The following is a 15,532-nucleotide window of genomic DNA, read 5'->3' as shown; positions in this document are numbered from 1 at the left end:
AAAGTTTTCCATTAGGATCGGAGAGAAACAGTCTGCATATAAACACAGCAAAAACTTACTGGCCAGTCTAGTTCCTCATGTACATAACCTCATAGCCCAGACAGTGATGGAGAAATTAAAACGGAACTTACAGATAAAATACTCCAACTATCATTGTCAATTTTTTTTTTTTAATTTAAAGGGTCATTTTTTTTTTAAAGGGCAAAAGATAAAGGCATGAAGCTGACGTCCCATTAAAGGCTTTATAGCCATCAACCCTGGGTGGCTGTACTGTACTTGACACAATGTTCTCTAAACAAAGACAGAGGTTAACATCCACTGGGACGAAAACATCACATTCTCTCCTCGCCCCTTCCTGTGCACGTGAGTGTGTGTGTTATGTAACTGCCAATATGTCTTACTTAAATAAAAAATAATGTGTGTGTGTGTGTGTGTATGTGTGTGTGTGTGGACTGTCATTTCCCAGCTGGTTCTCTTCCACTCTCTCATGGTAACATCCAGAATAAGAAGCTTTGGGTTTTTCACAATGCAGGGGTACAGAGTCATAAAACCATTGAACTGTGATGTCAGAACGGTTGCATGTGAGATCCATGTGTCTTTGAGGGCCAAAGCGCATCTTTAAACTTTCCCTCTCTCCCCCTGACAGGTAGTGTGTGTCTGATGTTTAGGATCACTCCATCCTCTCTCTATCAATCATCTCTGTAGCACTCTGAAGCAATGCCAGAAGAATGTAGGATCTGATGGCTGTGGATGGATGGCAAACACAGGTGTGTGTGTGCGTACGTGAATGTGATATGCGTAAACTGCAAACTTCTCTCTACCTTGCAAGCATACTGTATCCATCCCACAGAAATACACATCAGACTCACATGTGAGCGTGTAAACACACAGGCAAAAAGACACACCAGTGTAATTTCAAATGCTTCCCCCTATCCAGAGATTGGACTTCCGTCAAGAGAATTTAGTACAATCTTAATTTTGCAGGAGAGGACTCACACACCATCTTATATCCTCACTCCACATTTCATTACATCAGACTGACATCCAAATGGACTCTGCTTTGCTTTCCACACTTGAGTCCATGTTACGCCGTTGTGATTGACAGGCATACTCTACTTGGAAAAAGAGAGGTCCACAGTCGGAAAGAGTGATTTTAAGTATGTTTAAAGCCAAGAGACTGCATCCAGCCAAGAAAATAACCAGTAAAATTATTGGGAATCATATAGAGATATATTACCCTCTGACAGGGCAGTTTAGCCAAAATAATAACAATAAATAAGGGACATTTCATATGCATCAGTTATATTAGTGTAGGAGAACGAAGCACTAACCATGCATGTGTGAAACTCCAGAGGCCAGAAGTGGGAACTCTCCAAAGACAAGAAACAGAGAGAAACAAACTACACATATAACTGATTGATAAGCGGTAAAAAGCCTTTAGAATCTCTAACCATTGTATCAAATTATCAATATTACAGTATTAGACTAGTAAAACCTACAAAGCAAACCTCTTGTGCAAGGTGACTCATCACAATGGCAGCCAGCTTGTTAAGTCCTATGAATTGTGATTTTCTCTCGTACAGTTTCAAAGGTAGGAGAAGGTTCACACTGTTCACCATAGACATTTCCTGGATTGTGGACATGTTTTTTTTCACTTCATTGCGCATGACTTTTTCCTCTGGTGCCATACCATGAACAGGATACAATAAAACGTCATATCTGTGACAACTGCCTCACCCCCAAGATTCCATAAAACCCTGCTTCTCTGAGGGCCGCAGAATCCTAACTTGATGTCAGCTAACTTGAGTGAATGTGCATAGAGTATTAGAGATTCAACCTGAGACGACCCGGGATCAGAATATTAAACCACATTAATAGGCATAAACAGCTCCCCTACATATCAACATATGACTTCATAAGGGTCACGACGGTTCAGCCAATTCCTTTTACTTTGTTTTCCCATCAGAGCTGACTCAGTAGGCCACGGCGTATAAAGCAGCGCTGAGATTTGCTTTGAGCCTTTGATCTCTGTGGTAATGGTTCGCTGTCTGAAACGTAACTCGGACTCGTGTCACTAATATAAGTGTTTTACAATCAGCAGAAAGCCTCTTCTCCAATCCTGGAAGGGGAGCCCAAGTTAAAGATTTTGGGAACCCCTGCCCTACTGGACATCCGTTCCAATATGTCTGGCACATTTACTAGCTCTCCATAGAAGCAGAAAGAGAGATAGAAAAAAAGTAATGAACTCTCCTGCTGAGAAAGAGGTAACTGAGCCATTTTCTAACAGAAGAGAGGTGAAGAGAATGGGTGGTGATGATAGTTTTTTTCCATTTCGCGAGGAGTTGATCAGAAAACTGCCAGAGGGAACCTGGGTGATTCTCATGAAACCAGTTTTACCATGGCAGTAGCAAATTGAGTTAGAAAACCATCGCATACCTAGTTTATGCCACAGTTTCTTATTTGAAATAAATTCTACATTTCCAACTGAATTTAAAAAATGTTCTCCTTAAATTCTCATTACCGAAATGCGTCCGGATTAAATTCTCAGATAATTTTAGAACATTTTACTTTAGAAAAACCTAACTTATTTGAATAAAACACAAAATATGTTGCTATAGTTTGTCTATAAATAATAAAAATTGTATACTAGTTTAATTTTTTCAAGTTTTCAAGTCAACCATGATCAATCATCTAGAAGAGTATTCCTTAGTTTCTTTAATTTCTTAATTTATATGTCTTCAGAATGAGGAATTTATTCTGAAACACCCTCTTTACTACACTTGAACTTCTCATTACCAAAATGATGAAAAAGCTCAAATTGGGAAAAACTTGGAGAAACTTTACTTTACCAACATTGAGGCATGAATGGGCTTTAATGATTTGCTGGCTGATACATTATGGCTGCCATCTATTACTTGCAGATTGAGCTAAGGCCTCATTAACGAAACACACATTTCTGTCACGTTCTGACCTCAGTTCCTTTGTTTTGTCTTTTGTTTAGTATGATCAGGGCGTGAGTTGGGTGGGTTGTCTATGTTAGTTGTCTATGATTGTCTATTTCTGTGTTTGGCCTGGGGAATATCACCGCCACAAGGCTGAGCTGGTGGCAGCGAAAGCTGAGAGGCGGTGGTATGAGGAGGCAGCACAGTGGTGCGGTTGGAAGCCCGAGAGGTAGCCCAAAAATGTATTGGGAGGGGGAACACGGGGAGTGTGGCTAAGTCAGGTAGGAGACCTGAGCCAACTGCCTGTGCTTACCGGAGAGCGAGAGGGACCGGGCAGGCACCGTGTTATGCCGTGAGGCGCACGGTGTCCCCGGTGCGTGTGCATAGCCCGGTGCGGTACATTGCAGCGCCTCGTATCGGCTGGGCTAGAGTGGGCATCGAGCCAGGTGCCATGAAGCCTGCTCAGCGCATCCGGTCTCCAGTGCGTCTCCTCGGGCCGGTGTACATGGCACCAGCCTTATGCATGGTGTCCCCGGTTCGCCAGCACAGCCCAGTGTGGGCTATTCCACCTCGCCGCACTGGCCTGGCTATGGGGAGCATTCAACCAGGTAAGGTTGGGCAGGCTCGGTGCTCAAGAGCTCCAGTGCGCCTTCACGGTCCGGTCTATCCGGTGCCACCTCCACGCACCAGCCCTCTGGTGGCATCCCCCGCACCAGGCTGTCTCTCCGTCTTCTCCCGACAGGTGCTCCCGCGTGTCCTGAGCTGCCAGAGTCTCCCGTCTGTCCTGAGCTGCCAGAGTCTCCCGTCTGTCCTGAGCTGCCAGAGTCGCCAGTCTGTCCTGAGCTGCCAGAGCCGCCAGTCTGTCCTGAGCTGCCAGAGCCGCCAGTCTGTCCTGAGCTGCCAGAGCCGGCAGTCTGTCCTGAGCTGCCAGAGCCGCCAGTCTGTCCTGAGCTGCCAGAGCCGCCAGTCTGTCCTGAGCTGCCAGAGCCGCCAGTCTGTCCTGAGCTGCCAGAGTCGCCAGTCTGTCCTGAGCTGCCAGAGCCGCCAGTCAGCCAGGAGCTGCCAGAGCCTTCAGTCAGCCAGGAGCTGCCAGAGCCGTCAGTCAGCCAGGAGCTGCCAGAGCCGCCTGTCATGCCGGCGATGCCGGAATCGCCCTTCACTCCGGAGCTGCCGGAGTCTCCCGCCTATCCAGCGCTGCCGGAATCTCCTGTCCACTCGGGACCCGTGGCTAGGGTAGTATGATTTAGTATGATCAGGGCGTGAGTTGGGTGGGTTATCTATATTAGTTTGTCTATGATTTTCTATTTCTGTGTTTGGGCCTGGTATGGTTCTCAATCAGAGGCAGCTGTCAATCATTGTCCCTGATTGAGAACCATATTTAGGTAGCCTGTTTTCCATTGTGTTTTGTGGGTGGTTATTTTCTGTTTAGTGTTGTGTTGCACCTTACAGGACTGTTCGTTGGTAAAATATGAACACTTACCACGCTGCACCTTGGTCCTCCTCTCCTTTCCCAGACGACAAGCGTTACAATTTCTCATTATTTTTAAGTCCGTTTTGGTAATGAGAAGCTTAATTTCTGTAATAATACTAAGATAATGCTAATATATAGTCAATGGGTGTGCTGTGCTGGTATCTTTAAATATTTACTAGCACTGCTTACACCTATTGTTTAGATTTTGTAAAACATCCGTTTTTTAAAAATAAATTAGAGATTGTCAAGAAATATGGGTGTATATATGGGTGTATAAAACCCATTTAATTTACTTAAAACCACAATCTGAAGTTTGTGTTTCAGCAAGGAGCAACCACTGAACATAAAGGAGGATATCCCCCATTTTTTAAATGTGTACCTGTTTTAGAATATAACAATATTTTCGTTTGATATCCCAAGAAACTTTTTGGTCCATATCCTACATATTTAGATATTCTATAGGAATATCATGTTATGCCATTTGCCCATAGGATCCCATTCAATTTAGAAACCATCTAAAATACATTAGAACCACACATATCCATGTCCTAACACAAAACAATGTTAATACATAGTTACAGTACTTATACTTATGCTAAAATAGCATTTTACTATTTTAATAAATTGCATTATGATCAAATAAAGAAAAGTTATCAACACTTGAAATGTGAATTGTCATAACATTGAATATGAGCCACCCTGCCCACCACAAGCTGTCTGTTAGTGCCTTTATGCAAGGCATTTGGGATTAACCAATGACAGTGTTTGATGATTTATTGGGTTACTAAATCTCTAATAGAGCTCAGTAGTTTTTCAATGACAAACTATGCAACACTAATTATCATTACACCGACATTTAGGAAATATTAGGAAAAATGAAATGTATACTTAAGTAATTTGAGATTAACCTGATAGGGTGCCTTTTCATCTTTATCCAAATATATGTACATATTACAGTTGTGGACCAAAGTTTTGAGAATGACACAAATATTAATTTCCACAAAGTTTGCAGCTTCAGTGTCTTTCGATATTTTGTCAGATGTTACTATGGAATACTGAAGTATAATTTCTGTCACGCCCTGACCTTAGTTATCTTTGTTTTCTTTATTATTTTGGTTAGGTCAGGGTGTGACGAGGGTGGTTAGTTTAGTTTTTGTATTGTCGAGGTGTTTATGTCCTGTCTAGAGTTTTTTGTATATCTATGGGGTTTTAGTATGTCTCGGTATATGTAGGTCTATGGTGGCCTGAATTGATTCCCAATCAGAGACAGCTGTTTGTCGTTGCCTCTGATTGGGGATCCTATTTAGGTTGCCATTTTGGTTTTGTGGGTTATTGTCTATGTGTAGTTGCATGTCAGCACTCGTGTTATAGTGTCACGTTCGTTTTGTTAAGTGTTCTTCGTTTAAATAAAGAAGAATGTATTCATATCACACTTTGCCTTGGTCTCCTCGTTATGACGAACGTGACAATTACAAGCATTTCATAAGTGTCAAAGGCTTTTATTGACAATTACAAGTCTTCAATCCGCCCTGGCATGCTGTCAATTAACTTCTGGGCCACATCCTGACTGATGGCAGCCCATTCTTGCATAATCAATGCTTGGCGTTTGTCAGAATTGGTGGGTTTTTGTTTGTCCACCCGCCTCTTGAGGATTGACCACAAGTTCTCAATGGGATTAAGGTCTGGGGAGTTTCCTGGCCATGGACTCAACATATTGATGTTTTGTTCCCTGAGCCACTTTGTCACCAAACTGTTCATGGATGGTTGGGAGAAGTTGCTCTCGGGGGATGTGTCGGTACCATTCTTTATTCATGGCTATGTTAGGCAAAATTGTGAGTGGGCCCACTCCCTTGGCTGAGAAGCAACCCCACACATGAATGGTCTCAGGATGCTTTACTGTTGGCATGACAGGACTGATGGTAGCGCTCACCTTGTCTTCTCCGGACAAGTTTTTTTCCAGATGCCCCAAACAATCGGAAAGGGGATTCATCAGAGAAAATGACTTTACCCCAGTCCTCAGCAGTCCAATCCCTGTACCTTTTGCAGAATATCAGTCTGTCCCTGATGTTTTTCCTGGAGAGAAGTGGCTTCTTTGCTGCCCTTCTTGACACCAGGCCATCCTCCAAAAGTCTTTGCCTCACTGTGTGTGCAGACGCACTCACACCTACCTGCTGCCATTCCGAGCAAGCTCTGTACTGGTGGTGCCCCGATCACGCAGCTGAATCAACTTTAGGAGACGGTCCTGGTGCTTGCACGACTTTCTTGGGCGCCCTGAAGCCTTCTTTACAACAATTGAACCGCTCTCCTTGAAGTTCTTGATGATCCGATAAATGGTTGATTTAGGTGCAATCTTACTGGCAGCAATATCCTTGCCTGTAAAGCCCTTTTTGTGCAAAGCAATGATGACAGCACGTGTTAACGAGAGAATCCTTGATCAAATCAAATCAAATCAAATCAAAGGTAACCATGATTGACAGAGGAAGAACAATGAAAAATTCCAAGAACCACCCTCCGGGTAGAGATTATAACAGAACATTGAAGCTTGACCCAGTCTGTTATTCAAACTCAATCAGCATGACATGGCCAGGTGGTGAGTCCTCCAGCCTTGTTCTCAGGTCAACACTCACACACACCTGTGTTAACCGACACATAAACTAGAGAATCACTGACATGATGTCAGCTGGTTCTTTTGTGGCAGGGCTGAAATGCAGTGGAAATGTTTTTTTGGGGGGGATTCAGTTAATTTGCATGGCAAAGAGGGACTTTACAATTAAGTTAAATTAATCTGATCAGTCTTCATAACATTCTGGAGTGTATGCAAATTGCCATCATTCAAATTGAGGTAGCAGACTGTGAAAATTAATATTTGTGTCATTCTCAACTTTTGGCCACAACTGTACTTGTATACACAAGTAATTGACAAAAAACAAGATTCATAAAAGGTTGTGTGTTGCGGTAATGAGAAATTACAAAAACATTTTAATAGTTTACTTTAAAATATATTTGTTTTCAGTGTTATTTTTAACTGAGGCCTTTTCATTAGTTTTTTTTCAATTGCTGAACGACAGTGGACACAACTGGAGTCACATGTGCAAAACTCTAACTACAGTCTGCACAGCAGCAGTTCATGTGGACCAAACTAGTTCGTTTTTCATTGCTTGAACACAGTTTTCAAAACTCTACACACTTATCCCATGACTTTAACCACAACCTGCACAACACTGTGGATTTACAGCACTTTGTTCAAATGCTAACACACTGCTGTCAAAACTGAACCACACATTCAAAACGGAATAGATTTCAGCCTTGTGCCTTTCAAACACTGCTGATTGCAATTTCAGCTAAAAGGCTAAGCAGGTGTCTTGTTTTACACTTGTTAGTGAACACACACATATTACAGTATATATAGGTAGAGCTCAGAAAGACTCTTTTTGGAAAGGAAGATGGGTTCGTGGAAGGAGAAGGGTGGCAGGGAGAGGGCGGATGCGTGGAGGAAGACAAAGAAGACAAAGTGTAAGGGTTTTCTTCTGGTGAAAGAGAGGCGGACCAAAATGCAGCGTGGTGGTTATTCATGTTTTTAATAAAGACGACTATACATGAACAGACTATACAAAACAAGAAAAGTGAAAACCTAAACAGTCCTATCTGGTGCAAACACAGAGACAGGAACAATCACCCACAAAACCCAACACAAAACAGGCTACCTAAATATGGTTCCCAATCAGAGACAATGACTAACACCTGCCTCTGATTGAGAACCATATCAGGCCAAACATAGAAATAGACAAACCAGACACACAACATAGAATGCCCACCCAGCTCACGTCCTGACCAACACTAAAACAAGGAAAACACATACGAACGATGGACAGAACGTGACAGAACCCCCCCAAGGTGCGGACTCCGAACGCACAACCTAAACCTATAGGGGAGGGTCTGGGTGGGCATCTGTCCACGGTGGCGGCTCTGGGGCTGGACGTGGACCCCACTCCATAATTGTCTTAGTCCACCTCCTTAGTGTCCCTTGAGTGGCGACCCTCGCCGCTAACCTTGGCCTAGGAAACCTAACAACTGGCCCCACTGGACTGAGGTAGGTCGGGACCGAGGGGAAGCTCGGGACCGAGGGGAAGCTCGGGACCGAGGGGAAGCTCGGGACCGAGGGGAAGCTCGGGACCGAGGGGAAGCTCGGGAGTGAGAGGAAGCTCGGGAGTGAGAGGAAGCTCGGGAGTGAGAGGAAGCTCAGGAGTGAGGAAGCTCAGGAGTGAGGAAGCTCAGGAGTGAGGAAGCTCAGGAGTGAGGAAGCTCAGGAGTGAGGAAGCTCAAGCAGGTTGATGGATCTACCAGATCCTGGCTGGCGGTGGTTCCGGCAGATCCTGGCTGACTGGCGGATCCTGGCTGACTAGCGGATCTGGCAGATCCTGGCTGACTGGCACTTCTGGCGGATCCTGGCTGACTGGTGGATCCTGGCAGACTGGCGGATCCTGGCTGAATGGCGGATCTAACTGATCCTGGCTGACTGGCAGATCCTGGCTGACTGGCGGATCATGGCCGACTGGCGGATCCTGACTGACTGGCAGGTTCTGGCGGATCCTGGCAGTTCTGGCGGATCCTGGCTGACTGGCGGATCCTGGCTGACTGGCGGATCCTGGCTGACTGGCAGTTCTGGCGGATCCTGGCCGACTGGTAGTTCTGGCAGATCCTGGCCGACTGGCAGTTCTGGCAGATCCTGGCCGACTGGCGGATCCTGGCTGACTGGCGGATCCTGGCTGACTGGCGGATCCTGGCTGACTGGCGGATCCTGGCAGATCCTGGCTGACCATGGCAGACTGGCGGATCCTGGCTGAATGGCGGATCTAACTGATCCTGGCTGACTGGCAGATCCTGGCCGACTGGCAGATCCTGGCCGACTGGCAGATCCTGGCTGACTGGTAGTTCTGGCAGATCCTGGCCGACTGGCGGATCCTGGCCGACTGGCGGATCCTGGCCGACTGGCAGATCCCGGCCGACTGGCAGATCCTGGCTGACTGGTAGTTCTGGCAGATCCTGGCTGACTGGCGGATCCTGGCAGACTGGCGGATCCTGGCAGACTGGCGGATCCTGGCAGACTGGCGGATCTAACTGATCCTGGCAGACTGGCGGATCCGGGCAGACTGGCGGCACTGGCGCTGCTGGGCAGACGGGTAGCTCAGACGGCGCTGGGCAGACTGGCGGCGCTGGACAGACTGGTAGCTCAGACGGCGCAGGGCAGACGGGTAGCTCAGACGGCGCAGGGCAGACGGGTAGCTCAGACGGCGCAGGGCAGACTGGCGGCGCTGGGCAGACTGGCGGCACTGGCGGCGCTGGGCAGACTGGTAGCTCAGACGGCGCTGGGCAGACTGGAGAAAAAGGCTCTGGCAGCGCTGGACTGATGAGCACTGGTGCCTCTGGAATGAGGGGCTCTGGCGCCTCTGGCATGAGGGGCGGTAGCTCTGACAGCGCCGGACAGGCGGGAGACTCTGGCTGCGCTGGAGAGGAGGAAGGCTCCGGCAGCGCTGGACAGGCGGGACGCACTGTAGGCCTGATGCGTGGTGCTGGCACTGGTATGCCGTGCATACTATGCCAAACCAACAGCTTTCCTCCACACTCTCAGACTCAGCACTGTGCCTCACAGACAGCTCCAATTCCATCCATGGCTCCTTACGGTAAACAGGGGGAGTTGGCTCAGGTCTGACTCCTGACTCTGCCACACTCTCCCTGTGCCCCCCCCCCCCCAAGACATTTTTGGGGGTGCCTCTCGGGCTTCCAGCCGCTCTGCCGTGCTAGCTCCTCATAATGCCGCCTCTCTGCTTTCGCTGCCTCCAGCTCGGCATTGGGGCGGCAATATTCCCTGGCTCTGCCCAGGGTCCTTTTCCGTCAAGGATCTCCTCCCAAGTCCATTTATCCAAATAGTGCAGCCTCTTCCACTGCTGCTGCTGCCTCTGTTGCCTCTGTTTTCCTATAATATAATATCATCTGTTGCTTTACAAAACAAGAAAAGTGAAAACTTAAACAGTCCTATCTGGTGCAAACACAGAGACAGGAACAATCACCCACAAAACCCAACACAAAACAGGCTACCTAAATATGGTTCCCAATCAGAGACAATGATTAACACCTGCCTCTGATTGAGAACCATATCAGGCCAAACATAGAAATAGACAAACCAGACACACAACATAGAATGCCCACCCAGCTCACGTCCTGACCAACACTAAAACAAGGAAAACACATACGAACGATGGACAGAACGTGACACAAAGAGCTGTTATTTCAGATGAAATAAGGGCTACACTTATAGATCATGTCGTGAACCATGGTCTCTCATTGAGAGAGGCAGGGTTGAGGGTGCAAAGATCCACAGTGGCATCTGTAATGCGAATTTTCCATCATGCAAACAGGTGAGAGTTACATCCTTACAGTAAATGAAAACATTACAGGAATCTATTTTGTATTGCAATTATAGAATATTTACACAGATATATATTACAGTAAGTTTGACTGTAAAATATATTTTTACAACAGGACCCAAAGGCTGCCCCCAACAGGGGGAAGAGGAAAAATATTTTCAGATGCGCAGGAAAATGTTATTGTTGACATGGTTGTTGTCAACAATGCAATAAAACTGTGGGAGATTCAAGATAGAGTGCTGGCTGATAATGATATATTTGAAAATGTTAATTTTGTCAGCACAACTATTGCTCGAGTCCTAAAGAAACACCAAGTTACAATGAAACAGTTATACACTCCACCGTTCGAGAGAAACAGTGAACGGGTAAAAGAGCAAAGATACCAATATGTCCAGGTAAGACGTCTGTGGTTACGTACACAGCTATACAAAATATTTACAGTAAAAAAAACACTAGCATTTCAACAGTAAAACTGTGCACTTACTGTTTTTCAGAGAGTAATGGAGGTGGAAGCACTGGAAAGACCACATTCATTTGTATTTATCGATGAAGCTGGATTTAACCTTGCCAAAACACGGCGCAGAGGAAGGAATGTTATAGGTCAAAGGGCCACTGTGGAGGTTCCAGGCCAAAGGGGGGGAAATATCACCATGTGGGCTGCAATGGCCAATGATGGTTTGCTTCTCAACACACCACTCATTGGCCCATACAACACAGAAAGGCTTATAGCTTTCCTAGAACAGCTCTATGCTCAGCTAGTGCCAGCAGAACAGGGGGAGCCAGTAAGAAACCCCCAAGTTTTTGTCATAGTTTGCGATAACGTTGCTTTTCACCACTCTGCAACTGTCACAGATTGGTTTGCAGCACATCACAGATTTATGGTTTTGTACCTGCCTGCATATTCACCCTTCCTCAACCCAATAGAGGAGTTTTTCTCTGCCCGGACGTGGAAAGTTTGGTCACCACCCACATGACCAAATGTCTCTTTTGGAAGCCATGCGTGCCGGATGTGAGGACACGAGTCCAGAGGACTGCCAGGGATGGATAAGGCACTCCAGAAGGTTCTTCCCCAGGTGCATGGCAATAGAAAACATTAGATGTGATGTTGAAGAAAACCTGTGGCCTGATGCCAGAGAAAGGCCGGATTAGCCCCTCAATTATTTGTTCGAATTACAGTATGTACTTTTAGTTTCTACCTTTTTTTTCTCATTACTGTAATTCCGTAAATTACTACAGACTATTGAAGCAAACTGCTAATTTTCATTTACCTTAAAGAATTGTTATGTTCTAAAATTTTTAATAAATCATGTGAAAGAATGTCACTCTTTTCTTTGAAGAAAATATTACTTTGTATGAAGTCACTGAAATTGTTCAAACTGTATAGATGAAAAGTTTGTATTTTCTGTATTGGTGTTTGATGCTAGTGTTTTTACTCTCAGTGTGTTCTGAGTGACAGTGTGTGTTATCTCAGTGAGGGTTGTGCATAGTGTTTGGCTGCACTGAGCGTGTTTTGAGCCATGTGTTAAGAGTTGTGTTGCTTGGAATGAGTTTCGCAGGTGATGTGAACTGTTTAGCTCAGGTGACTGTTGGTAGTGCAGACTGTAGTTAGAGTTTTGCACATGTGACTCCAGTTGTGCCCACTGTCGTTTAGCAATCGAAAAAAATGTAAATGAGCGATGTTAAAATATTATAAATTGATTTGTTTATAACTTTTTGGTACTTTGAAAACTTTTGGGGTAATGAGAATTTTTGCATTGGTAGTTGTGGAAATTGCATAATACCTTATCAATAAACATAATTAGGAAAGGTATCAATACAGATCTTAGTGATCCAAGAGGAATTATGGTGAAAAATGTGTTGCTTTTTTTCTCACAAAGTTTTTTTGTTTAGTGCCAGTTTCTTGAGAATCACCCACTACCCAGTCACCCTCCCTAAGAAGTGACCACCGTAGGACATAACCTTAATGACCATGGCACCTAGCCACCTAACCTGAGTAGGAGGGAACCTTAATCTGAACCTAGGCCTCCCACAACAGGTGGATATTATCGGGCTATTGGGAGTGAATGGGTAGACACAGGTTGGACAAGTCAGGCACTTTCTCAGACATGTATTAATGCTTTATTAAACATGTACTAATCCTCTCTATGGTTTATTAGCGTTAATGGTTACATAACATGACTCCGAATGTCAGTGAATAAATGTACATTCATAGACTGAAGTCATGTTTACATTAATCAAGCTTTAAAATGGCATCTGGGTTTGAGGCGATATTTAATAAGAGGGCAAGCGAGCGGTGAAAGTGTGTGTGAGTGTATCACCATGTAAAATATAGGAGCTATTTAATGGGTGGGTGGTGAAAGGGTGTGTGTACACACTTGTGACCATGTTTTCATTCCAAAGTGTTCATTATTTTTTTATCCCGGTGCAGCCGGTGGCCTTCCGTGGAGACGAGGCAGACAGGCGAGACGCGGGTAGCTCTCCATGGTTAAGAAAATAAACCAAGGAGCCAATGGGCGTTGCCAGTCTGTCTGCAAGGGGAAAGCCCTCAACTGGGCACTTACAATAAGGTGTGTGTTGTGTATGCGCAAATTAGTCTGCATTTGTCTACAGAGATTAAGCCTATGTCCATACGTGTATAAGCATGAGTGCATATCTGTGAGTGTGTCCAGATAAGCACTTAGGCCAAGCTTAAGTGCTGTGTGTGCATGCAGACATCAATAGGCATAGGGAACAGAGAAGTGCACGTAGTGGGCTAGCAGGATGGACGGGGCAAGAGAGCATGATCTAGTCCAAAGGAAACAAAAATCAAGTCAGTAGAAAATATCAGCCAAACTAAAGACATAATATAATATCATCATACCCGGTAAAAGTGTTCAGCTCAAAACCTCAAAATATGTCTGCTCACAATGTAGGCATGTGTGTGTGTGTGTGTGTGTGTGTGTGTGTGTGTGTGTGTGTGTGTGTGTGTGTGTGTGTGTGTGTGTGTGTGTGTGTGTGTGTGTGTGTGTGTGTGTGTAGATCTCAACTGTGTGTGTCCTCCAAGATGATACCTGTGTGGCTGTGAGTCGTAGGTTGGAAGTACTTGCTGTAAGAATGGGACCTCATAAAAGGCCTCTGTGTTACTTTATCATTCCTTCCATCCCAGTAAACGAGTGGAGGGATGAATGCCAGAAAGGAAAGGGAGTCCAGATTGAGCTTCTGCTATCCGAGATCCTTGGGACGTCCCTACCATAAACCCTAACCCTTACCCTAACTTTAAGCATAACCCTTACCTAACCCTAACCTTAACCATAACCCTTACCTAACCTTAACCATAACCCTTACCTAACCCTAACCTTAACCATAACCCTTACCTAACCCTAACCTTAACCATAACCCTTATCTAACCCTAAACCTTTTACATTTCAATTTCAATGTGGTGATGTCAGACTTGGGACGTTCCAAAGATTCCATTTAGACTTTTCTGTCCAGATAGCACCATCTGTCTTAGTAATTGATACGGAGAGGATCACAACTCAGATAGGCAGACAGCTCACACACACACACACACACACACACACACACACACACACACACACACACACACACACACACACACACACACACACACACACACACACACACACACACACACACACACACACACACACACACACACACACACACACACACACATGTACAATCACCTTTCCTATAACCTACAATCCACCTTTCCTATAAGCCATTCTGTTTGTTTCTCTTGTTTAGAAAGATGGGCTGTTTTGATGACAACATCCAGCTGTTGCCTAAATCCTCACTCCCCCATTCTTGTGTTGGAACATCTGACTCATCTCTCACTGTTGTAGAACTTTGAAAAAACTTGTCCTGTTTCTAGTGTAATTTGTGTTTGTGTCCATGCATGTGTGTTAGCAGGCTTATCATGTGTGTATAATGCATACGTATGCTTTCTGTGTATGCGCTGTGTGGGACACACAGCTGTGTGTGTGTGAGCCTTTAAAATCCTGAATATAGTTAACGCTTTGGCTGGGTATTCAAATTATTCTCTTATAGATTGGGATCTGCAGAGATACTATTAGGCCTGGATATCCGACTTAATATAATCTGCGGTTGGACCAGCATTGTTTGCTGTTGCTGTAACCTGTTGGGTGTCAGCGTTGAGAACACATACACACTACACATAGACGCACAAACACACAGTTCATCTCCTCATATGGTCAGTAATTAAGCCCTTGGTCTCTGGCACGCTCCTTATGCCTGCCAAGCCGTCAGCCAGACCTCCCAGTCAATTATGTGCTAACAGAGAAACTATGAGATGACATAAGTGTGGCATAAGCATCATAAGCAAACATGCTAAAGCTATTTTTTTTTAGCCCTGGGCGGCTGGTTATGACAAGGTGCCTAACACTTTACATTAGTTGTAATAGAGTCATCAAACATGTAACTGATACACACAAAGCATTCGTTCATTGATTCAAACAAGAAATAGGCTTACCTGAGTGCTCAGCTTCAAATTATATCACCATCTATTGTCACTGCACTAACCTCCCTTTACTGCCCCCCTATTCTCCTTCCCCACTCTTGTACTACCTGTCCATGAATCTCTCCCTCACTCTTCTTCCCAGGTGGATCCACAGATACGTTCCCGTAGCAACATCCCCAACATGGCTGCCTGGAACAGCAATGGTTCACAGAAC

Source organism: Oncorhynchus keta, chromosome 7 (assembly GCF_023373465.1).
Source record: "Oncorhynchus keta strain PuntledgeMale-10-30-2019 chromosome 7, Oket_V2, whole genome shotgun sequence".
Taxonomy (NCBI): Eukaryota; Metazoa; Chordata; class Actinopteri; order Salmoniformes; family Salmonidae; genus Oncorhynchus; species Oncorhynchus keta.
This window is presented reverse-complemented; position numbering follows the sequence as displayed.